At 34.1% G+C, this 27,390-nt stretch overlaps 1 long non-coding RNA gene across 1 annotated transcript; it reads left to right on the forward strand.

The window, feature by feature from the left end:
- The first annotated feature begins 1,484 nt into the window (after positions 1-1,484).
- Positions 1,485-3,365, forward strand: LOC145038611 (uncharacterized). The gene is made up of 3 exons (XR_013679461.1): positions 1,485-1,892; positions 2,589-2,640; positions 3,312-3,365. It is a non-coding gene; the product is annotated as an uncharacterized LOC145038611 (long non-coding RNA).
- The last annotated feature ends 24,025 nt before the right edge of the window (positions 3,366-27,390 follow it).

Genomic DNA, 27,390 nt, shown 5'->3' on the forward strand with positions numbered 1-27,390 from the left:
GTGGTGACGACACAATATATTCATTGAAATACAAACTAAAAAAACAATCAGTGACCATAAAATAGTGGTCACTCACCGACATATAGTTACTTTTAATGGCAACAAAAAAGTAAGATTAAAGGACGTCCATCCCAATTAGAGAAACCATAGACTGTGTAGAGATGAAAATGTTAGAAGTAGAAAAATTGGATCAAATAAATACATTTCATCAAACCATAAGGGTGAAAATGTGACTTACCCTAAACTATAAGTGACAGAGTAACAATACACATAGACCATTGTATGCAAACAAACCTCTTCCATCTTTTCACCACTGTTCTCCTCCGTCATCTACAAGCCCTAAACATTCCAAAATCTCCAATTCATCAAATTCAAATTCAATTTCTACTACTTAGGGTTCTCCAATCCCTAATCCTTCCCCAATCTCCAATCCATCAACTCCAAATCCAATTTCTACAATATGGGTTTTTGTATCAGCTGAGAGTTTCAAGGATCTGGGAAATGGCAAGTTTGATGACTACCAATGTCTATATCCAAGTCATCGAGGATGTCACCAACAAAAGTCCGAGAAGAATTCGTCTTGGTGAAGGAATTCCTTCGCCTCGATGCCGTCGCCACTCCTTACTTGCCGTGAAAGCACAAAAACGACAACATAGCTACCTATGGTAAGGTTCATCCTCCCACTGACCAGCACCGCATCCTTATTCCCCCATATCCTTTGGTATCTCTCTCTCTCTCTCTCTCTCTCTCTCTCTCTCGATCAACCCTCGTGATTTCATCGACTGGGTTAAATTTCGAAAGAAGGTTAAATAGATAATTGAATCTATATTCTTATGAGCAGCATCAATTGACCTAATTTTATTTATTTTGTTCTTTTTATTTTCACAATTTTGACAATTGAATCCATGTTCTTATAACCAAAAAGCTTGACGTTCATAGGGAATAGTGGCTTTCTCAAGGTCTTTTTATTCTTGCTTTGATTATTTAGATTGTTGAGTGTTGATCTTTGTTTTATAGTAAATCAATAATTGTCTTTTGTTTTAGAGTTCCAAATCCATTTGAAGTTGATAATTTCACCATTGTTGATATCAATGTGTATACATTAGCAATGAATGGAAGAATTTAATTATGTTTTTATTATGCATAGAAAGGTACAAACCCTAAAATGATATTAAGTGTAAATAATGGTAAAAAGAATCGTATTAACTTTGATTTTTATTTATTATGGTGTTCATTTTGTTGTAATGAAGGTGAAAATATCCTCTATCTTCTCACCTGGATTCATAGGTGCTCAAACTGAACGTGAAAGTGTTATCTTCTCATCACGATTCACAAGTAATTTGAATGAAGATTTAAAAGCTTTGATTAGTGTTTACCCTAGATTTATTCCTTCATGGTACTATTAGTTATTTAAGTAGCAAGATACTGAAAGAGATAAAAGAAGTGGTAGAGCCTAAGGTTGATCCATGAAGGGACCAAAGGACTCTCTTTTGCTTACCATGTGCATATTTTGGATGAATATTATCATTTTAACTTTGTTTGACTATTGTGTTCCATAAAAAAAAAATACTATTAAACATATTCCTTTTGTTGTCAATCTATGGTTTGCAAATAAAGGCAATGGAATATGATGTTCATGAGTCCTTCTCAAAAGCAGGAAAGGTAATGTGTAATTCCTACTCTTTATCTTTAGCAATCAATTGTTTTTAATTTAAAGCTTTATTCTTTCTAAGTGCTCTATATTTTCTATCTTTCTAAAAATCTAACTTTTCTGGTTATTTGATTCTTCATGTTGAAAGGAAGTGATAACAACTTGCAGCTCTACCAAGAACCTACTATATCAGGTCTCAAATTCTTCATTTAGTTTGGATCCAACATGAGTATAGACACAGGTCAGAATTGTATAACATTGCTTCTAAAGTATTAAAGATTAGTCAAATTAATAATGTGATTAAGGGTGAGTTCTTATTCTTTTTATTTAAGATACATATTATGATTGTTATTAATCATGCTTCTTGTCTTAGTGAAAAGTAACTCAAACCATAAAGAACCTTTCAAGTAGACCCAAACAACATAATATCTAATATAAATGATCGACTTACCCTTTTGGCATATTAAGGTTTTAAATAACCACTTCATAGATGTCTCAGTTTATTTTATGTATGTTCTACATGTTTTAAACATAAATTCCTTTACTTGCTAATATATTCAGCTATGAACACAAATCATGTTGGGTGGGGTGGGTTTAGGGTTCTTATGTAAAGTAAGCTTTAATCATTCGTTCTACACATTAGATTTTTGGGTGTTATAGTTCCTTTAAAAGTTAGTGAACTTGTAGTCTATTAGGCAACAAAAAATAATTATATAAATAGTTAACGTAAATTGTTGATGAGGTTAGGTGAGTGTAGGCTTGTAGCTTTGATGATTTATAACTCACAAATGCTAAAACGGATAATGATTATGAATACGAGTATAAAAAAAATCATTACCTTAAATTGTAATCTTGATAATAATTTGCAAATTTATTAATTTGGTATTTTATTTCTAATGATAATAAAGTTCTTACTTGGTCTTTCCCCTTTTTGCAGTAAATTTGAAATTACCAGGAAACTTCTCGGGTTAAAATTGGATGGGGTTCAGGTGATTTGTGTTTCCAAGAATTCTGAATAGAGTAAACCTTGACTTCCTTTATTCATATGAATTTTTATATATGCCCGATAATTGTAAGAAAAAGCAATGTACTACCCTCTTTTTACCAACATAGATAATGTACTTTATTTTGTTAAAACCATAATAGCAATGCACATGCTTCTCTGACAACATAAGGTACTTATGTTTTTGTACAAATAATAGCAGTTAATGTGCATTTCTATAGCCATATTATTAAATAAATGTAAGTACATCGTTTGTATGGGTAAAAATATAACAATACATTTTATTAGTGGTAAAGAAATGTAAGTACGTTACTATTTTTTCCACTTAATGAGTTATGCACTTAATGGATTAATTAATTAATTAAAAAAAACTTGGCTAAAGCTGATGATGAATATTATGAGATTTGTTGTTTTTAATACAAGGTTAAAATGGACATTTGGTCTCATTTAGATAGTTTATTCCGTCCAGAAAAGAAATAGTATATATATATATATATATATATATATATATATATATATATATATATATATATATATATATATATATATATACACACACACACACATACAATGCTTCTTATGCAGACATACATCATAATCTGTTCAGTCACTTTCCAATGCTACTATTCATTATTATAATGAGAAATTCCTTTGTAGGTTGGGACATGCAAAGAGAAAAACTTAAATAAAAGGGCAACTGAAAGAATCAAGGTCTGTTTTTGAATTTTTATATAAATATTTAACATGTTTTAATGATGACAATAAAGCCTTGTATATGTTTTTTCCCCTACATTAAGTTTTGTCAGTAGAAATGATGTGTAAAAAATATTTGAGGAAACAAAAAGAAAAAATAAATTAATGTTGAGAGTTTTGATCCCACTTTCTCAATTAAGTTGTTCTTTTTATGTTAAATAAAAAAGAAACATGCACACCAATGGATAAGGTGTATATAGAAGAGTTCTTTTTTACTTAATAACAAATATTTAAGGAAACAAAAAGAAAAAATAAATTAATGTTGAGAGCTTTGATCCCACTTTCTCAATTAAGTTGTTCTTTTTACGTTAAATAAAAAAGAAACATGCACATGTGTATATAAAAGAGTTCTTTTTTACTTAATAACAACGTTATAAAGAGATTTAGGGAATTGAGTGTTTCCCCATTAAGACCTAAATTTTTACAATTTTTTCGGCATTAATAGTTAACAGTCAATGCAGAAGCAACTATTTCACTTATCTTTAACTAAGAGTCCCTCCGTTCATGAAGATTCTCAAAGCACCATAATTCGATGGCCATGAAGACACTTGAAAATGTTTATTTCTTTTTTGATATCTTTTAATTTTAAAGTATTTTATTTTGTAGAAATCCGATATGTATATGTAAGAAATAGTGACATACTTTTGATGGTATGTTATTTATACCATTCTACTTCTACCATTAGCTATGAAAATTCTATAGCAACTCAATTATAGCGTTTTGTCTTTTCTCATGGTTTCTTAAACAGTGACCACTTTTTATGGTTTCTAACAATATTTATTTAGTGACCACTTTTTTTGGTCACTAATTATATAAATTAGATATGATTTTAACTGATTAGTAACAAGATTTTGTGACAAAATTGGTTGTCACAGATTTAGTGACCATTATATTCTAGTCACTATTCAGTTACCATTTATATATTTGGTAACTATATCATTTTTGTGACAGACCTATAGTGACGAAAAGTGACAACTATATATTTGATCATTATATCACTTAGTGACGACTCTTTCTATTGTTAGTGACCATTTCACTGTTGTCATTAATTGACATTTTTTTGTAGTGTATGGTAATCTAGTAACTTGATCATAATATAGATAACTTTTTCTTGAATCGCTATTTTGAAATAGTATTTGGATTTATAATTTTGTTGAAAAAATAAAATTTTTAATCTCAAATTAATTTTGAAATGATTTTTTTATTCAACTTTTTTTAAAGTTAAGAGCAAAAATCTTTTAGAAGATTTTATAATTTCGTTGTCCAATAGTAGTTTAAAACTAAAGTAGGGTGTCAATTAAAATTATAGTTTTGTGTGGTTAGAAAAGAAATATCTAATATGTGATAGTTATTAATATGTAATGCAAGCGGCTTCTCATATCAATATCAATATCAATCTCCCTCCCTCCCTCCCCCATCATTGAAGATAAAGAAACATTATAGAAGATAATAATTCTATCTTGTCATTTGTAATTATGTAAGTGTCGGCAAGAATAATTTGTATTTGTCGTTTGTATTAAAATAGTGTAGGTAGGATGTAAGACCTTACATAGTCTAGGCGTCTATATTGTAAATTATGTGTGTCGTTTTGCAATCAAACGATTGCAACAATAATTGTAACCAGCTCCTTCGAGCCTATAAATAGGGCCTTCGCCCAAATGAAATAAACAAGTTAAGTTTGAGTGTTTAAGACTTGAGTTGATCTCAAAGTTCTTTCTCTATTGAAATAGTTTGTCTATTTCTGAATAGCAGAGCCTTATCCAAAGTATTCACATAAACATTCAGTTATTCAACATAATCCATCATCAAGACCCCCCTCCCCCCCCCCCCCCCCCTGAAATGATTTTTTTATTCAACTTTTTTTATAATTAAGAGCAAAAATATTTTAGAAGATTTTATAATTTCGTTGTCTAATAGTAGTTTAAAAGCAAAGTAGGGTGTCAATTAAAATTATAGTATTGTGTGGTTAGAAAAGAAATATCTAATATGTGATAGTGAATACATGAAGATAATACACACAACAATTTACATTCTCATAAGTTCTAACTTAACACTATATTTTACTAGCTTGTGTCCCATCCTTCAATAAGTATATCAAAGTCAAGTCCTAACTTCTTGAAGCAGCTAATCTTCATACTTATATAGGTAGTTCTTTTGTTCTTGCACCTGCAAATGCAATTTTTCAAAGAACTATTAAGAAATAAAACTTCAACCTTCTTAACTTGCAGTACTGAACACATACCTTAGGATGATGATAAAATGTGTTCCAATCTTCAAATATCAAGCTTTCCACATTGAATTCAACATCTAATATTACATTAGATGGGAATTGGGTATCTCAATATAAAAGATTTTAAGTGGGCTTCAAACCCATCCCTACAGCCGCCTTGTGCACAAGATTTCTTGCTAACCCTTTGGTTAGATGATCGGCCAAATTGAACTGAGTTCTTGCAAACTCCACAGATATCACACCAGTCATGATGAGCTCACGAATCATGCTATGTCTAACACCTAAATGTCTAGACTTTCCATTGTATACTTGACTATAAGCCTTAGCCAAAGTTGCAGCACTATCACATCTGATAGAAATGGTAGATATCGGTTTGGGCCATAATGGAATTTCATAAATCATATTCCTTAGCCACTCAGCTTCTTTACCAGCAACAGACAATGCAACAAACTCAGATTCCATGGTTGAGTTAGTAATACAAGTCTGTTTCTTGGATGCCCAAGAAATGGCACCTCCTCCAAGAAGAAACACCCAACCACTAGTAGAAGAGTGATCCTCTTAGTTGTTAATCCAGTTGGCATCTGAATAACCCTCCAAAACAGAAGGATATCCACTATAAGTTAAACCATAATTTATGGTCCCTTTCAAATACTTGAATGCTCTACTCACAGCTTGCCAATGATGTGAACTAGGATTACTAGTATATCTACTAAGTCTTCCCACAGCATAAGCTATATCAGGTCTAGTACTAATCATGGCATACATTAGACAACCAATAGCCCTTGAGTATTCAAGTTGAGACACTGGAGATCCTTTATTAGGTAGAAGCTTAAGACTAGGATCTATAGGAGTGCGAACAGCAGAACAATTCTCAAAGTTAAACTTTTTCAATATCTTCTCAATATAATGAGATTGAGAAATTGAAATCCTATTTTTTCCTTTTCTAATTCTTATACCAAGAATTACCTCAGCCTCCCCCATGTCTTTCATATCAAAACTAGATGATAAGAATTTCTTAGTTTTATCAACTTCTTCCAAATCAGTACCAAATATCAACATATCATCTACATATAAACAAATCATGACTCCTTTACCAGAAGTATCAAATTTGCTATATACACACTTGTCAGCTTGGTTTAATGCAAAACCATTAGACAAGACAACATCATCAAACTTTTGATGCCATTGTTTTGGTGCTTGTTTCAAACCATATAATGATTTCTTCAATTTGCACACCTTATGTTCATTACCAGGCATAACAAATCCTTCAGGTTGTTTCATGTAAATTTCCTCATCTAAGTCACCATTCAAGAATGCAGTTTTCACATCCATTTGGTGAATCACAAGATTATGTATAGCTGCAAGAGCTAACAATAATCTAATATTGGAAATTCTAGCAACAGGAGCATAAGTATCAAAGAAATCAATGCCTTCTTTCTGCCTAAAGCCTTGGATAACCAATCTGGCTTTATACTTATCAATTGTGCCATCCACCTTCATTTTCCTTTTGAGGATCCACTTACTTCCCAATGCCTTGCAACCAGGAGGTAAATCTGACAATACCCAAGTATTGTTATGCATGATAGAATCAATCTCATCCTGAATTGCTTCTTTCCAGAAATGAACATCCCTAGAACCCATAGCTTCACTAAAAGTCTTTGGATCCTCCTCAATATTAAAACAATATTGATGTTGACATATAGTCTCATTCCTTTTTCCTTCAACTAGATAAAGTTGAAAATCAGATCCAAACGACTTAGGTTTTCTAGCTCTAGTACTCTTTCTAAGTTTAGGCACAAAACTTGTACCCCCAGAATCATCTCCAGCTTGAGTTGTGTTTTTGTTGAATGATTGTTGAATCATGTCCCTTGGTCTAGGTATAGATGTAAATCTTTCTTCATCAAATATAGCATCTCTTGACTCTATAACAGTGTTAAAAGACACTGAGTCATTAGATTCTAAAACATAGAATCTATAAGCTTTGGAATGCTCGGCATATCCAATAAAGATACAATCTATACCTCTCTCACCCAATGTTTTCCTTTTGGGTTCAGTGAGCCTTACAACTTCTCTGCATCCCTAAACTTTGAGATAACTCAAATTTGGTACCTTTTTACACCAAAGTTCATAAGGAGTATTCTTACTCCTTTTATTTGGAGTTCTGTTCAAGATGTAACATGCAGTTAACATTGCCTCACCCCAAAACCCTTCACTTAATCCAGAATAAGACAACACGGAATTAACCATTTCTTTCAAATTCCTATTCTTTTTTTCAGCTACACCATTTTGTTGTGGTGTATAAGGAGCTGTGGTTTGATGTATTATTCCAGTTGATTCAAAATAAATTAGATCATAATACTCACCACCTCTATCAGTACGCACGACTTTTGTTAATTCATTTTTATGAAGCTCAACTTGTTGTTTATAAATTTTAAATTTATCAAGTGCTTCATCCTTAGAATGTAGCAAATAGACATAACAATATCTAGATGCATCATCAATAAAAGTAACAACATACTTTTTGTTTCCAAGGGAAGGTGTTGCATGGAAATCACATAAATCACTATGTATTAGATCCAACACCTTACTTTCCCTAACAACATCTTTGAAAGGTTGTCTAGTGATTTTAGTTAGCATGCATGTTTTACATTTTCCATTATTTTGCATATCAAAGGAAGGAATTAAACTCATTTTAGACATGTCTTTTAATCTTTTGTGATGAATGTGTCCTAGTCTAGCATGCCATAATTCATATTTATTAAAATTAATGCTAGTACTAGTAGAAGTCATGCAAACAGAATTATCAATAAAAAGATAATTAATATTTAGCCTAATCATTCCATTACATAGATATCCAAATCCTATAAAAGAACCATGTCTTGACAAGATATACTTGTCACTTTCTAATACTTATTTCTAACCACAATTATTTAATACAATTTCAGACACGAGATTCTTACGAATCCCTGGAACATATAAAAGATTGTTCAAACACAAACATTTCCCAAAAGTTAAAGTAGGTAAAACAGATCCTATGCCCTTGATTGGTTCAGTTGCAACATTTCCCATCTTCACAACAGATCCATCATTAATTGGTTGAAAGTCCTTGAACCAATATAGATCTTTGCAAACATGACTTGTTGCTCCCGAATCAACCCACCATGCAACATTATCATCCTGCACATAAAATGCTTCAGAAATCACAGAAATATAATTATGAATATATTTAGAATTCTGCATGAATACAGAAATCTGACCTTGTTGCTTCTCTGGATCCTTGGATCCACTTGGTCCTGCACCATCCTTGTTCACTTTACGCAAACGACAATATTTCTTGAAGTGACCCGGTTTGTTACAATTCCAACACACCACTTTAGCCTTCTTGTTGGAAGACTTGTCATCCTTTCCTTTAAACTTCCTTTTTCCATTAGACTTCTTTTGATTCTTTGATCCTTCTCCATCCACCATGTTCACAGAAGAGGAACCAACTTGGTTCTTGCCTTTGGGATTGTTATCAAGTTCTTGAGTCCTTAAGGACTCTTCAATCCATAAATGGCTTCCAAGTTGAGTCAAAGTTAATTCCTCTTTGTTATGTTTCAGATTGTGTTTAAAATCCTTCCAGGAAGGGGGAAGTTTGTCAATAATCACAGCCACAGAAACAACTTCATCCATTTTCAGATTGTGTTGAGCAAACTGTCCCAGGATCTTTAACATTTCATGGAATTGTTCCATAACAGGCCTAGAATCAATCAGTTTGTAACCCATAAAGTTACTGACAAGAAACTTCTTGCTAGAAGCATCTTCAGCCATGTATTTGGATTCAAGAGAATCCCACAGAGTTCTTTTGTAGATTCGAAATTTTCATAGATATCAAAAAGAGAGTCAGACATACCATTGAGAATATGACCACGAAATATGTAATCATCATTTTCCCACTTTGATCTCCTTCTTGTTGCCTCTAAAGGTTCATCTTCAACAGATTCTGGTAAGACTGGCATGGGTGTACTCAGAACATATACTACTTTTCAGAGTGGTAAGGAGAAAGTGCATCTTCTTCTGCCATCTGCGAAAATCTTGCCCTTCAAACTTGTTCAATTTGTCAAACTTGCTTGTCATATCCTGCATAGAATCGCCACTTGCCATGATCATAGAATACTTCGATTTATGTTAGAAATTTGGGTGTAGAAAGGCTTGGAAATTCTGAGAATTGTGATTATCACTTTCAAATCGATGTATTTGGTGGTACTCCCAAATCTTTGATTGGATAAGACTCAGAGAGACAAGAACCAAGAGTGTTTGATGATATTTTCGTATGTACCAGAAAATGAGACCAAAACCAACTTTAATATCTTTGTCTGAAAAATGTCATATGACAGTTTTAAACTGTCATAAAACCATAAAAACTATCATGAAAACGAATATTTGGATAAGGGTCAATCCAATGGTCAATTATCTGAAAAATCAATTTTCTGATGCAGCTCGATCCCAGCCAGGGGCTCTGCCCCTTGGACCCCGCTCCCAGGGGCGTTGCCCCCGGACCCCCGTTCGTTCAGGGGCTTCGCCCCTAAATGATAGTGTACTTTGAAACTTGATCAAACTTAAACAAGTGTGTACTCCACACCTTCCTTACTTGTTTAATATTTATCAAGATCATTTTTGGTCAACACAAAGTAATCTCATTACACTTAAGTAACATTGATGATCAAAATCACCAACAAACCTCCCCTATTTAAGTGTGATCTTGATTAACTTAAAATGAAACATAACAACAACAAATTAATGCATAAATGAAATGTCGTGACGATTGAATTTCACATTAGCATATTATTCATTCCAAATATCCGAATATTAGGGTGTCACTACGGATTGAACCCTTTCTATTCATAGTGAATACATGAAGATAATACACACAACAATTTACATTCTCATAAGTTCTAACTTGACACTATATTTTTCTAGCTTGTGTCCCATCCTTCAATAAGTATATCAAAGTTAAGTCCCAACTTCTTAAAGCAGCTAAACTTCATACTTATATAGGTAGTTCTTTTGTTCTTGCACTTCATACTTATATAGGTAGTTCTTTTGTTCTTGCACCTGCAAATGCAATTTTTCAAAGAACTATTAAGAAATAAAATTTCAACCTTCTTAACTTGCTCCCAAGGGCGTTGCCCCCGGACCCCCGTTCATTCAGGGGCTTCGCCCCTAAATGACAGTGTACTTTGAAACTTGATCAAACATAAACAAGTATGTACTCCACACCTTCCTTACTTGTTTAATATTTATCAAGATCATTTTTGGTGAACACAAAGTAATCTCATTCCACTTAAATAACATTGATGATCAAAATCACCAACAGGCTCTATATAACATAACACATGAAATCGGTCACAAAATCTACAAGAAATATGGGTTCAACCCCATAGAGTACTTAAAAAGGACGGTATGTTGAATATTGTTTATTGTATAAGTTGAAAAACAGTTCGTAATTGGAGCACAAATCTAGCCCGAAACTAATTTTGATTTAAAAACTTCATAATTATATAAAAAAAATACAACTTTAAACAAATACAAAAGTGTTTTTGAACAAGAGTGACTAAATACTAAAGATGATATTTATACCTAACTGATGGAGTGAAAGTAAAGAGAAATAATATAAACGTACTTTTAATTGTAATTGCATTTTTGCAGTGGATAAACCTTTTTGAAGCATTTCTAGTAGAGGCAAAATGGTTTGCTTCTGGACACTTCCCGAATGCAGACGAATACTTGAGGAATGGGATTGTAAGTTCTGGTGCTGAAGTAGTTATAGTGCACATGTTTTTCCTTCTCGGTTGTGCTACTAATGAAGATAGTGCTACAATTATTAAGTACAACCCGGGAATAACATTTTGTTTAGCAAATATACTTCGTCTTTGGGATGATCTAGGTAGTGCTAAGGTAATACAACTTTCATTATGTATATAACTTAAATTTAACTTATATATAATTAACTTGAATATTATCTCATTAGCTATGTCTTGAAGATAAATGTTTTATTGATCATGTCCCACAGTAACATTATGCGTTTGTTATAAACTAACTGGATGAGAATCAAGATGGTCATGATGGATCATATGTGACATATTACATGCAAGATAATGAAGGTTGTTGGCTATAAAATGCACACGGACATGTTATGTCAATAATATCAAACACATGGAAACAACTAAATAAGGAGTGCCTCTCCCCAAATAAATTTTCAGCACCATTCATAAAGGCTTGTTTGAATCTTGCAAGAATGGTACCTATGATGTATAATTATGATGAAAACCATTCCCTTCCTCTTCTTAAGGATTATATAAATTCCATGTTTTAGGGAGGAAATAACATTCATCACAACTTCGCAAGAAACACTTAAAAGTTAAGATTTGCACCTATTGAAACCAGTCGCGGAGCTACATGGAGCGGTGGTGGTACTACAATACTCCCAAAAAATTATTTTATACATATAAAAAAATTATTTATATACATGTTTTATGTTATTGTACCCCAATTAAAAGGATTGTACTATGTTTTTTTAATGCAATGGATAACTACATAAAATATATGTTGATAACGTTTGTACTCTCGTATCAAAATTTCTGGTTCTGCCACTTACTGAAATGCTAGGGTAGGTCAATTCTAATATTTTTGTGAGTTTTTTTGTTGTGTTTCCAAATTTATATTAAAATTATAATAATATTTTGTTAGTGTTGAGAGTTGTATATATCATTAAAAGAAATTGATTTCTATACAACACTTTTTCCACATACATAAAAGTTTATGTTTATTAAATTGTACAATATAACATTTAAGGCAAATATTAAATTTTTATGTATGTAAAACTTGATGTTTACGAACCAACACCCATAATTAAATGGAAATATATATGTACAATTGATTTTTTGATTCTACGCCTTATTCAATTTTTTGTTTTTTAGTGTCTTTAAGCTATATATTTTGTTTTTTGTAGTTCTTATTTTACTTATATTATTGGTGTTTTGTCTCCAATAACCATTAAACTTTCAAATTTAGATTGACTACGTCACTAAACATTTGATTACCTTAGATTTGACTATAAAGTGTGAACTTTTGCTCGTTGTTGATGTTTATTTCTTACGTCATGCACTCGGTTAGTCAATTCCTTCTGCCAACATGACCTAAGTGAGAGTAAATTGATTTGTTTTAGCCACGAAACTTCTGATCATGCTATATTAGATATTTAATTTAGAAATCTTTTTGTTAAAATAACAATTATTATTTTTCTAAAAAATAAACTCAATTTAAGTTTTATTAAAAATTATTTTATTTTATTTGTTTGTTTTTTAAGCCACTGAACTCGATTTTATTTTATTTTTTCATTATTTTATCACTTTTAAAACATATGATAACGTACATTGTAGTTATTATCATTTGTAACCACATTTAATATGTTCTTATATTATATACATATCTACCGGTTAATGAAAATTGTGTAAACTACATATTGGTGTTCTATGTATATTTATATTTGTAACTTTTGTCAACTTATTTTTCTTTATATATATATATATATATATATATATATATATATATATATATATATATATATATATATATATATATATATATATTTTTTTTTTTTCATTATATTTTTTTTGTATTTGGTCTTTCAATGAAGTTTTTATAGTGTTTTTTATTTTCCCAAAAATCATATTTTTATCAAAAAAATAATAATAATAAGAGAGTCATATTACTTGAATAAAATTAGATCTTGAACTCTGAATTTTATTTACATTAAAAATATATATATATTATTTAAAAAAAACTCAATTTAAGTTGTTTTATTTATTTTACTTTTTTAGTCGGAACAAAACTCGATGTTATTTTATTTTTTCTTGTTATTTTTTTCACTTTTTAAGAATTTAAGAAGGTACATTACGGTTAGACAAAACTTCAAAAATGGTCACTGTGGTTTCCAAAAATATCAAGTCTAGTCCCTAAGTTCAGAAAACCTAACAGATGGTCCATGTGGTTTCAAAACTTTTAACAAATGATCCTTTTCGCTAACTCCGTTAGCTTTTGACCGTTAATTGAAGGCATTTCTGTGTTTTCACTATTACAGGGATCATTTTGGAAGTTTTGCCCTTATTTAAAAAAAATATTATTTAATATAGAAAAGGTCTCTCTCTCTCTCGCTCTCTCTCTCTCTCTCTCTCTCTCTGATTCCATTCGCATCTTCACTTGCTTCCTCGAACAATCAAAATCCAATTCCTTAAACAACTCATTCCACTCTTAGATACCCACAAAAATCACTTCTTCAACTATTGATTATCATCAAAGATTTTAGTTTTTCAATCGAGAACTGAAAGATGGAATCAGAGCCCTCAAGTAAGGTGAAGTTTCCTCTTGAAAAACGCCTAGTATCTTCAACAAAAACCTCCGACGACTCTGCTCAAAGTTCCGGTGGCCGGTGCGCCGCCGTTCAAAACCAAAAGTCATTATCAAAAGGTTCAGGAAATTAAATTGCAGAACTCAAGATATATCAAACAAAAATGGGTCAGCCACAATTCATCCAAATAATTATTTGGGGAAATCGGAAACCCCAATCCGAATCGCAACTTTTAATGCCGCTTTGTTCTCCATGGCACCAGGAGTTCCAGAGTTGATTGAAAAAGCTTCAAGCTTTGACTATGGCGAAGACGAACAAGATTACAGTAGTAAGGTGCCATCAAATTGCTCTGTTTCTTACAACAATTCAAGATCAAAATCAATGTTTAATCGTCCCAAAAGTATATTAAAGCATTCACTATTGCATTCATGCAGCTCGATGAGCATTTCAGAAACTGTATCAAAACAGCAGAAATTCGCAAAATAAAAGTTAAGAGTTTCAATCAATTTACTCGACAACGAGATCTCACTGAAGCAAAGTAGGTAGTTAAGCTTCGCCATAGACGAAACGGATGAAGCCCAGAATTCAAAAACTATTAATTTGAAGGGTATAAGTAGGATTTTGAAAGGGAAAGGTGTTTTAAGATCACAAAACAGTTTTTCTTCAAAAGAATCTAAAAATCAAAGAGGGAAAGGTTATAGGTAAACGAAAACTGTTCTTGAAGTTTTGAAAGAATTAGATGCAGATATATTAGCTTTACAGGATGTTAAAGCAGAAGAAGAGAAAGAGAGAGAGAGAGAGAGAGAGAGAGAGAGAGAGAGAGAGAAAGAGAGAAAAGAGAGAAGAGAGAAGAGGGAGAGAGAGAGAGAGAGAGAAGAGAGAGAGAGTGAGAGAGACACCTTTTTTATATTAGATAATATATATATATATATATATATATATATATATATATATATATATATTAAATAAGGGCAAAACTTCGAAAATGATCCCTGTAATAGTGAATTGACAGAAATGCCTTCACTTAACGGTCAAAAGCTAACGGAGTTAGCGAAAAGGAACATTTGTTAAAAGTTTTGAAACCACATGGACCATCTGTGAGGTTTTTTGAACTTAAGGACTAAACTTGATATTTTTGGAACCATAGGGACTAAACTTGATATTTTTGGAAACCACAAGGACCATCATATATAACCACATTTAATATTTTCTTTATTATACCTACTACCAATTAATGAAAATTGTGTAAACTACATATCGCAACCCTTTGTATATTTATATTTGTAATTTGAGTAAATTACATGAATGGTCCCTATGGTTTAGGGTAATTTACATATTAGGTCCCTAACTTATTTTTTTAACTCAGAATGTCCTTATTGTTTCTTTTTGTTACGCACTTGATCCCTGTTTCTCACCCTTCTCACCTAAGCTTACCTAGCGTATCATTTATCCCAAATTAAATAATAGTCTTTTTAGGTAAGACAGGTACCAAACATGTAACAAAAAAACAGTATGGGCCAAACGCTTAATAAAAACAAACAACAGGTACCTTTTGAGTTAAAAAAATAAGTTAGGGACCAAGCGCGCAAATTATCCCAAACCGTAGGGACCATTCATGTAATTTACTCTTATTATTTTTGTCCAACTTTATATATATATATATATATATATATATATATATATATATATATATATATATATATATATATATATATATATATATATATATTCCTATTTGGTCTTTTATTGATGTTTTTATAGCCTTTTTTATTTTCCAAAAAAAATCCATATTTTTATAAAAAAATATTAATAAATATGAGATAGTCATATGACTTGAATAAAAAAAGCATTAGCAAAATTGTAAATAACAAAAATTATGAAGAAGAAAAATAGAAAATCAAAAAAACTCAAAGGCCAAAATTGTAATATACACATGCACTTTACAATTTTAGAAAAATATCAAAATGTTATCAAATTGATGAAAACAAAACAAATAAATGGTAGAAATGGTTTCCAAGTTTATTCAATCTTTTAGTAATATTTTTAATAATAACATAGCAATTTTCGGTTGGCCTTATGACACAAATAGCGTAAGGAAAATGAGATAAATACTATGATAATTTATTAAGGAATTAATAAACTAATTATAAATTATTTTTATAAATTCATTAAATTTTTTTTAATTAATTAAAGAGATCGAATATTAATTAATCATATGGATTAATTGTAATACTTCATAACTTCCAAGAGACATATAAGTGATTGTTTTTGCATCCCTTAGATATGGATGAGGCTAGTGTGAATCAAATAAGGATAAGCCCAAGATTTTGTATCCATCTAGAATTAGAACTGTTGGATAAGGTGTCTAAGTCCATAACTATTTCTGGTATGTACTTGACCCGACCCGGCATGGTCCATTTGGGTTGCATGGCACCATGCAATTGGATAAACTAAATGAGAGAAATAACGCTTGGAGATTATTAATATATTATAAGTTCTAATATATTAATAATATTATTTGATTAGTTTGATCAAGAATTAATTTAGAATTAATTAAGTGATCAAAAGATAACTAATTAAATATATGGGTTGATTAAGTAAATCATCCATATCTTGTATAGTGGGCTAAAAGGCTCCATGGATCATCAAGTTGGGTTCTACCCATAGGATGCTCCATGGATGCTCCATGGGAGTTACAAACCCATGGGTCATGGAAATGAAGAGTCATGACACATTAGGGTTTAACCCTAGATGTGTCAACACTATATAAGGAATATGATCTCCTTCCAAATCGGTTGCAACAAAGAAATAGAGGGCTTAGCCGATTTGAAGAAGTGAGTATACTCTCATAAGTTCTTCCAAGAGCATTTGGTGTTGTGTGAAGCATTTGAGGCATCACCACTTGAGGTGCTAGGCTCACAAGGTTTCAAGGAACACAAGCAACAACAAGGTAAGTTATTCTATCTATACTTTATGTTTAAATTGTTCCCCATGTATGCTAGATAGGAATATAACCTTGGAAATCAACTTTGCATGACAAATTAGACAAACATAGATCCAAGGTTATTAGGGTTGCATGTACACTTAGGAAGTGTTAGAATGCTCAAAACCCATCAGTGGTATCAGAGCCTAGGCTTGTTTGTTCTTATTTGTTCTTAAAAGTTGAAAACAGAATCGAAAATTTGCTGTCTGCGATCGGACTCGCCGAGTCTATAGGGGGGACTCGCCGAGTCCAAGTGTATCTTCAACCAACTCGGCGAGTCATGTTCATGTACTCGGCGAGTAGGGTCGAATGAGTGCTGAATTTCGATTCAGTTGCTGGAAAATGAATTAGAAACATTACCCTAAACTGTTTTGGTAATTGTAAACTTATTTTTGGTGGTGTAATGTTTTGCTAATTCATTTACAACAACTAGTTATCAAAATTACAAAGTTTTATGTAATTTTTGATTATGTTCATATTCATGTTCTTGTTCTTATGAAGTTTTAGATGATCATAGGAATTATTTGTAACCTATTTGGTAGTTTAATTCTTGATCATAATGTGTTTTAATGGAGTCCATAACCTATCCTTAAGTTATGGAAAACCAAGAGTCACTTGAGTTAAAAAACCATTAAGAAAACACAAGAGTTATAAAAATGAAGAGTCTTCATTTTATGACTCTATTAAACTCATAAGTTACAAGAAATGAAAAGTTTTGAAAGTTACAAAACTTGCCCTCAAGTTTTGGAACAAGTAAAGTTAAGTTAAAACTTTAGTTCCAACCCCTAGAATTTTAAAAGTTAAAATTCAACCCTTATACTTATATTATGATGATTTAATAATTATATATATATGTATAAGAACAAGTCGTCTTACTGCTAGTACGCCTCATTCACGAAGCCGGTCTATAAGGTGGGTATAAGGTTGTTGCCTATAAAATGGTGACTTAATGGGTGAATATTCTCACCCACCGCTTGCTTGACTGGTGGAGGGTCGTTAGCCGAACGGGTAAGACAAGGACTTATAAATTCTCATTCAAAGTATGATGAATATATAAAGTAACTAAATGTTTATTAAATTCCCAATCTTAGTTACTTTAGGAAAAATGTGAATAAGGTGCTAATCCATGAAATTACACTTTACACTTTGTCTGAGTCGTTGGTGGAGCGTGTGTGGTTAACCGACACACTAACTTGGACTTAACAAGGTAGGTAAAGGGTGACTTAAGGTTTATTATAGTATCGGTGGAGCGTGTGTGGTTTACCGGCACATCGATTGAGTGATAAACTTTAAGGGTACCAAGTGATTTGCATGGTTACTTCACACCTCGTTTTGTGATCCTCGGCATCCCAGTCACAAAACCTGGAGGGCACTCCCGAGATCGAAACATGCCTTTGAAAATTTCATTAGATCTCAAAGAATCTAGGAATTTCTAAAACCAATAAAAACTAAATATCTAATATTTCGGTTTTCGTGGTGGAAATTGGTGAATCGTCATTCACCTACCTTTCAAATATGGTATAGCTTAGATTACGGCATACCTCTTCTAAGTTATATTATATTGTGATTGGATCCTAGCCTTAATATTACATTTGGGTGTTTTATTAAGGACTCTCTTAAATCTAAACTAAACTTGTTCTTCTTTTCAGATGTCTTTAAACAATGCTTCTGGCTCGAATCCTAATGGCTCCTTTACTCTTATGAGTCTATGTGGGAAAGTCACCTTTGATGGATCCAACTTCAATAAGTGGATCAGAAACATCAGGATGATTACCCACTACGAGGACAAAGAATATGTCCTTGACAAGGAGCTTAAGGAAATTGACGAGTCCACTGCAACTCCCCAGGAGATCGCTGACTTTCATACTCATGAAAGAGATGCAACCAAGGTGGCTTGCATCATGTTAGCCACCATGACAGCTGAACTCCAAAAGTCTTATGAAGACTTCTACCCTTATGAAATGCACCAAGATTTGATGGAAAGATACCATCAAAGTGCACGACAAGAGAGGTACGAAGTCATCTGCTCCATGATAACAACCATGATGAAGGACGGAGAGTCCGTCACGAGCCACATGCAGAAAATGCAAAGGTATGTGGATTGTTTGCTGAAGCTTAATGTGAACTTCCCTGAGGAGCTTGCAATAGATATCATTTTTCACTCCTTACCATCGTGCTATGATCAATTCCGCATGACATATCACATGAACAAGGAAGAAGTCACCCTCAGCAAACTTCAGGGACTTCTTAAGACCGCAGAAACAGGTCTTAAGGGGAAGTCGGTTGCTATCACTCCTACTCCAGACTCAACTCCGGTCTTGGCAATCGGGCAAAGTCGAGGGAGGAAGAGAAAAAGATCATCGAAGGGTACCAAGGCTCGGACCCTTGATGGCTCTTCTTCAAGTGGAACCAAGAAAGGTTTCATTACTCCTTCTTCTGACCCAAAAGAGGCGGAATGCTTCTATTGCCACGAAAAAGCTCATTGGAAGCGGAACTGCCCAAAGTACCAGCAAGATGTAAAGGATGGGAAAGTCAAACCCAACCATGCAGGTATTTACACTATCATTTCTAATAACTCACCCCATTCGAAATCTTGGGTCCTTGATACAGGTTGCGGTATTCATATTTGTTGTGACTTGCAGGGACTAGGAAGAAGTGAGAAAGTGGAGCAAGGAAGAATAAACTTAATCATGGGGAATAGGAAAGTTACACCTGTCACCAAGATTGGAGTTTATACTTTATCGCTAAGTAGTGGGTTAAATTTAGATTTGAATAAATGTTGTTATTCGCCAGAAATGGCAAGAAATATTATTTCCTTTCATGCATTGTACAAACAAGGTTTCACCTTTTCGTTTGATAATGAAGTTGGTTCGATTAATGCTTTCTTTAATAATGTACTTTATTTTAAAGCATTACCTTGTGATGGTGTGTATGAAGCTGTATCTATTGTAGATAACTTAGGAAATAATGTTTTGTGTATTGATTCTACTAATAATAATAACTTGGATAAAGCATCATTATGGCATTGTCGTCTTGGACATATAAGCAAGAAACGCATAGGCCAACTCCAAAAGGATGGAGTCTTGGAGTCGTTTGACCTAAAGTCAAATGATAGTTGCGAATCATGCTTACTTGGAAAAATGACAAAGTCACCCTTCACAGGCTCATGTGAAAGGGGTGAAGGTTTGTTGGACCTTATACACACGGATGTGTGTGGACCATTCAAACATGCCACAAGGGATGCTAATCGTTATTATTTGACTTTTACCGATGATTACAGTAGATATGGATATGTCTACTTAATCAAGCATAAGTCAGAGACTTTCGAGAAGTTTAAGGAATTTAAACAGGAAGTCGAGAATCAATTGGGCAGGAACATTAAGATGCTTCGATCCGATCGAGGTGGTGAGTATCTTAGTTCAGAGTTCCTCGACTATCTAAAGGAATGTGGGATTGTCTCACAATTGACACCTCCCAGGACACCGCAGTTGAATGGTGTGGCTGAGAGGCGTAATCGAACCTTGTTGGACATGGTTCGTTCCATGATGAGTCGAGCTTCGCTCCCAATCTCATTCTGGGGGTATGCCTTAGAGACTGCCGCCCATATCCTTAATCTAGTCCCTACAAAGAAAGTTGCCAAAACTCCTCACGAGATGTGGACTGGTAAAGTATCTAAACTAGACCACATCAAGATTTGGGGATGCGAGGCTTTCGTGAGACGCGAGACTCATGATAAGCTCGAACCCCGAAGCGAGAGGTGTATTTTCATCGGCTACCCACAGCAATCCTTTGGTTACCTCTTCTACAGACCTAGTGACAATGTGGTCTTTGTAGCAAGAAGAGGAGTCTTTCGAGAGAGAGAGTTTATAAGCCAAGGAGACAGTGGGAGGCAAATTGATCTTGAAGAAATTCAAGAGTCAAGTGGTGAAGGAACTTCAAACTCTAGCCCTCAACTTGAGGAGGAAACTCCTGTTGAGCCAATTGACGAATCTGTACCTCTGAGGCGTTCCACGAGAGTTAGGAGTGCACCTGAGCATTACTATGGATTCCATATTACTGCAGAAGGTGAGACACTTATTAGTGATGAGACATTAGTAAGTCAAGATGACCCTAACAGCTACGAGGAAGTCATGGCAGGCCCCGAGTCTGCCAAATGGAAAGAGGCTATGGATAGCGAGATACAATCCATGTATGACAATCAAGTTTGGAACTTGGTTGAGAATGTACCAGGTCGAAAGACTGTAGGGTGCAAATGGGTCTTCAAAAAGAAGACCGACATGGATGGTAAAGTACACACTTATAAGGCTAGACTGGTTGCAAAGGGCTTCTCTCAAATTCCTGGATTGGACTATGATGAGACCTTTTCTCCGGTAGCCAAGATTAAGTCTATTCGGGTTCTGTTAGCCATAGCTGCATTTCATGACTATGAAATTTGGCAAATGGATGTCAAAACCGCTTTCCTTAATGGAAAGTTGGCTGAAGATGTTTACATGAGTCAGCCAGAGGGTTTTGTCAGTAACGAGTACCCTAATAGAGTGTGTAAGCTTGAGAAATCCATTTATGGATTAAAGCAAGCACCTCGCAGATGGAATCTTTGCTTTGATGAAAAGGTCAAGGAATTTGGTTTTTCTAGGAGTGAAGATGAATCTTGTGTATATGTCAAGGCTAGTGGGAGTATAGTTAGCTTTTTGGTATTGTATGTGGATGACATACTACTCATAGGAAACGACATTCCAACCCTGCAGGAAGTAAAGTCCTGGCTTGGAAAGTGTTTCGCTATGAAGGACCTTGGTGAAGCTGCCTATATTTTGGGGATAAGAATCTTGAGAGATCGGAGTAAAAGACTAATTGGACTTAGTCAAAGTACCTACTTGGAGAAGATTCTGAAGAGATTCAGAATGCAAAACTCCAAGAAAGGAGAGTTGCCCATCCAGAGTAGCGCCAAGCTGAGTAAGACACAAAGCCCTAGCACTGAGGCTGAGATAGCAGAAATGAGTCGATTACCTTATGCTTCGGCTGTAGGTTCGATCATGTATGCTATGACGTGTACTCGACCTGATGTAGCCTTTGCCTTGAGCATGGTTAGCAGGTTTCAGGGGAACCCTGGCAAGGCACACTGGATTGCGGTAAAGAATATTCTCAAGTACCTACGAAGGACTAAGGACTGGGTCCTTACCCTCGGTGGGAGTGATGACTTGAGAGTTGTAGGGTATAGTGATGCTAGCTTCCAGACTGATAGGGATAACTTCCGCTCTCAGTCGGGCTGGGTCTTTACCCTAAATGGAGGAGCAATTTCTTGGAAGAGTTCCAAGCAAGAGACAGTGGTAGATTCCACTTGTGAATCAGAGTATATTGCAGCTAGCGAAGCAGCAAAGGAGGCGTTATGGCTGAGGAACTTCATTGGAGACCTTGGAGTTGTACCAACTATTAAAGAGCCGATGGAAATTTTCTGTGATAGTGAAAGTGCTGTTGCCTTAGCCAAGGAACCAAGGGATCACGGGAGATCCAGACACATCGACAGAAAATACCATTTCATCAGACATCGGATCGAAGAAGGACTCCTCGTGGCAAAGAGGGTATCATCGGATGAGAACCCAGCAGATCCCCTCACGAAGGGACTGACTCGGGTTAAGCATCTCCAGCATGCTCGGAGCATAGGGCTGAAGGATGATATTAGATTTAGTAGTTAGATAATCTTGAAATTTGTAAAGTGTAATTGACATTTGATGATGAATAAAAGTGTTTTATTTATGAGTAAAGTGTTGCTATCTCTTGTCGATCGTTTACTATATTTCTTTTGCATGTTTTGACTTCCAGAATAATTTTGTTTGGCTTAACATATTATTCAAACCTCCACAGTCGGTCATATGTCGGAAGTAGGTATGAATCAAGACTGTCATGATTGGTTGTAGAGGTCTGGGACAAGGCTACAACAATCATGAGTGCTCATAAGTTCTGAGCATTGGACGCAACCCACGCTCACTGGAATCACTTCATGGAATTCTATCTCGAGTGATCGTGAGACGGTAATATCATATAAGTCTTTAAACCTAGAGATATGATTTGTTACTTACGAGTTGGTTATGCATTGATTGTACGAAAAACGCATTGGTAACTCGATGTTATAAAATCGTGCTCTTATGTGTAATTCAATGAGTAGTAGAACAAACATATGAGTCGAAGTTTATCTGTTCCTTCTTGGATTAGAAGCTGATATCTGGGCCCCTCGATGATTTTGTTTTGACCTATGTACCGGGCCCGGTCAGAACTAAATTGATGTGTTCAATAAAGTTCTTTGTCAAACAAATCGGAAATCGGGAAACAAATGTTGGACAATAAGTAAGACATTGTTCCATGTATTTGTCTGACTGATATCTAGAACAGAGGATTATATGATCACTTATCTTAAATGGCGTACCATCATCTTCTCAAGTTTCGAGAAACCTTGTAAAGAGCTACGATTGCCGATCGGTTCCTGAAGTCATACTTGCAGTAATAGTTACTAGACTTATCCAAGTGGGAGACTGTTGGATAAGGTGTCTAAGTCCATAACTATTTCTGGTATGTACTTGACCCGACCCGGTATGGTCCATTTGGGTTGCATGGCACCATGCAATTGGATAAACTAAATGAGAGAAATAACGCTTGGAGATTATTAATATATTATAAGTTCTAATATATTAATAATATTATTTGATTAGTTTGATCAAGAATTAATTTAGAATTAATTAAGTGATCAAAAGATAACTAATTAAATATATGGGTTGATTAAGTAAATCATCCATATCTTGTATAGTGGGCTAAAAGGCTCCATGGATCATCAAGTTGGGTTCTACCCATAGGATGCTCCATGGATGCTCCATGGGAGTTACAAACCCATGGGTCATGGAAATGAAGAGTCATGACACATTAGGGTTTAACCCTAGATGTGTCAACACTATATAAGGAATATGATCTCCTTCCAAATCGGTTGCAACAAAGAAATAGAGGGCTTAGCCGATTTGAAGAAGTGAGTATACTCTCATAAGTTCTTCCAAGAGCATTTGGTGTTGTGTGAAGCATTTGAGGCATCACCACTTGAGGTGCTAGGCTCACAAGGTTTCAAGGAACACAAGCAACAACAAGGTAAGTTATTCTATCTATACTTTATGTTTAAATTGTTCCCCATGTATGCTAGATAGGAATATAACCTTGGAAATCAACTTTGCATGACAAATTAGACAAACATAGATCCAAGGTTATTAGGGTTGCATGTACACTTAGGAAGTGTTAGAATGCTCAAAACCCATCAATAACATCTACATATAAATAGACTCCCAAGAGCCAAATATTCTTCCTTCAAAATTCGTCCACACATACTCTCTCTCTCTCTCTCTCTCTCACTCTCTCTCTCTCTCTCTCTTTCTCTCTCTCTCTCTCTCTCTCTCTCTCTATATATATATATATATATATATATATATATATATATATATATATATATATATATATATATATATCTTTCTGTCTCGATCGCTCTCTTACTCTCATTAGAAGAAAGTCATAACCTCTCTCCTGGGTTTGGTAATTTTTGTATAAAGCGTAACTTGGCTTAAATCATTTTGCCATTTATATGTGAGGAGTCTGATTCCATTAGAGGAGTACTCTTTTGGATCGTTCAGTTGCAACATGCAGGCATATATGAGATCGTAAACAAGTGAATCTATGTTTGGTGATCGTTTACTTTTTGTTATTTTTCAAAGTGGGTTGCGATAACTAGTTAAACATAGATCCTAGGATACATGTGCACTTAGGTATATCTTTTGATCATTCTGTTACTTATGAGTTGTGTACTTGATGCTATAAATCCCAAATAGTTGTATCAAAGCCTAATTGTTTTAATCATGAGTTGAAAACTTAGTGAAAAAAAAAACTATCTAGTCGTAGGCGTGGCATGGCAGCCTGCTAGTCGCGGCGCGCTGACGAGTTGGACAGATTTCAGAAATCATCCTAAATGATTATCGACCCTAGGATATAGGTTTTATTATAATAACGTCATAATGTTGAAACTAACTTAAGAAGATAAAGAGAAGGAATCGAAGACTAACCATTAACAAATCGAATTGTAACATGTTGCCTAGTCTTCTTGTTTATTCTTGGAAAGACTATTATCCAAAGTAGAGTACCTCTAATGGTTCACACCCAAAAAGTCAAGAGCCCTAGAAACCGAGGTAGATGAGAGGGAGTGGAGACACAAAATTCTCAGCCTTTCAGGATAGATGTATGGGATGAAAATATAAGCTCCCCAAAGCCCTATATATACTTATGGTGGTACAATTATAAACCCGGATTTGGATCAATTAAATAATCATTTTTAATCTTGCTTCAAATCAGTGTCTTATCTGTTAGTAGGATGGATTTTAGAAGGTTTTTAGAACTCTACCACAACTGTCACCATATGGGCCTTCCATAATGTTCCTATTGTTCAACTATTAAACAATTAACATTCAACCCTAGTATAAAATCCAATGAATCCGAAATTAATTTTAACTAGTTTCTATTTAATTTATTAACATGTAATAAATTTAAAAACTATTTTCTCAATCTCCTAAAAATATTTCTAGATATTCTTTCTCTTGAGAGAAACCCAAGAAGGCCTTTGCAATTGTTCCCAAAATTATACCAATTACTTATGATATTCGACACCTATTTCAAACAGTCTCCAACATGAACAATTCATTAACTAATATTGGTCAAATACACTTTGAATAACCAACTAAGAAAACTTTCCATAACAACTACTGAACTCTAATCTTATCTAGAGTTGGCCCTTAAGTAAGTGATAAATTATTCCTTTGTTTCTTTCGAGATATAATTATGGAGTAAGTCATGGATTATGAATCAAACGAATAGTCAATCCATGTGTTTATTGATTTCTAATTTATGACGATCAGATCAGAATACTAATCAAACACATCAATTAAGTTTAGGTTAGGCCTTGCACATGAATATCATCATCAAATCACCAAGTGTCCTATGATATCTTCTTTCAGATTATAGTGCAAGGGCACAAATAAACTTTGACTACATAGTTTTTGTGTACTCATCAAATCATGCAATGACTTATTCCTTATCACTAGCAGTAACGGATAGCGCTAGAATAAGAATAATACACAACAAAATCATATGCAATGAACTTAATGTCTATCCGTTTTAAGAATAAAATATATTATTGTCTTAAGGAAGGCGATTTTGTCATCCATCTGTCAAATTTCATAATCATGAAATGCAGCGATAACCAACATAACCCCGATAGATTTGATCTTGGCCACTGATGAGAAGGTTTCATCATAGTCAACAATGGGGTTTGACTAAATTCCTTCACAACCAGTCGTGCCTTAAATGTACACACTTTCCCATCCATGCCAGTCTTCTTCTTGAAGATCCATGTGCACCGACTATCTTACGACCATGTACATTGCCAACCAAGTTCCAAACTTGATTCTCATACATGGACTGAATCTCACTTACATTGCATCTTTCCATTTTGCAAACTCAGGGCCCGATGTGGCTTTCTTGTAGTTGTTAGGTTCATCCAAATTTATCAGTGTACTATCACTAATAAATGTATCACCTTCAGCAATTATATGGAAGCCATAAAACACAGTTCGAACATTAACCCTACTGGAACACCTTAGAGGTAAGGACTCGTCAACTTGTTCAACATGAATCTCTTCCTCAGTTTGAGCGCTAGTGTTAGAGGTTCCTTCTTCACTTGACTCTTGAAGATCTTTAAAATCAATTTGCCTCCCACTATCCTCTTGGCATATGAGTTTTCTTTCGTGGAAAGCCCCTCTTCTTGCTACAAAGATCACGTTGTCAGTAGGTCTCTAGAAATGATATCCAAAAGATTTTTGTGGATAGCCAATAAAAATACACCGCTTACTACGAGGTTTAAGCTTATCATGAGTCTCTTGTCTTACGAAATCCTCGCAACCCCAAACCTTAAAATGTGCAAATGAGGGAACCTTCTCTGTCCATATTCCTTGATGTGTTTTGGCAACCTTTTTAGTCGGTACTAGGTTAACGATATAGGCGAAAATCTCTAAGGAATACCCCCATAATGAGATAGGTAATGAAGCTCGACTCATCATGGAACGAAAGCATGTCCAATAAGTTTCTATTGTGCCTCTCAGCTACACCATTGAGTTGCGGTGTCCTACGCAGCATCAATTACGAAACAATTCCACATTCCTTAAGATAGTCGTGGAACTTGACACTAAGATACTCACCACCCCTATCGGATCTGAGCATCTTTATCTTCTTGCCCAATTGATTTTCCACTTCTTGTTTAAACTCTTTGAACTTTTCAAAGGTTTCCAAGTTGTGCTTGATTAAGTAGATA

Source organism: Lactuca saligna, chromosome 4 (assembly GCF_052625555.1).
Source record: "Lactuca saligna cultivar CGN05327 chromosome 4, ASM5262555v1, whole genome shotgun sequence".
Lineage (NCBI taxonomy): Eukaryota > Viridiplantae > Streptophyta > Magnoliopsida > Asterales > Asteraceae > Lactuca > Lactuca saligna.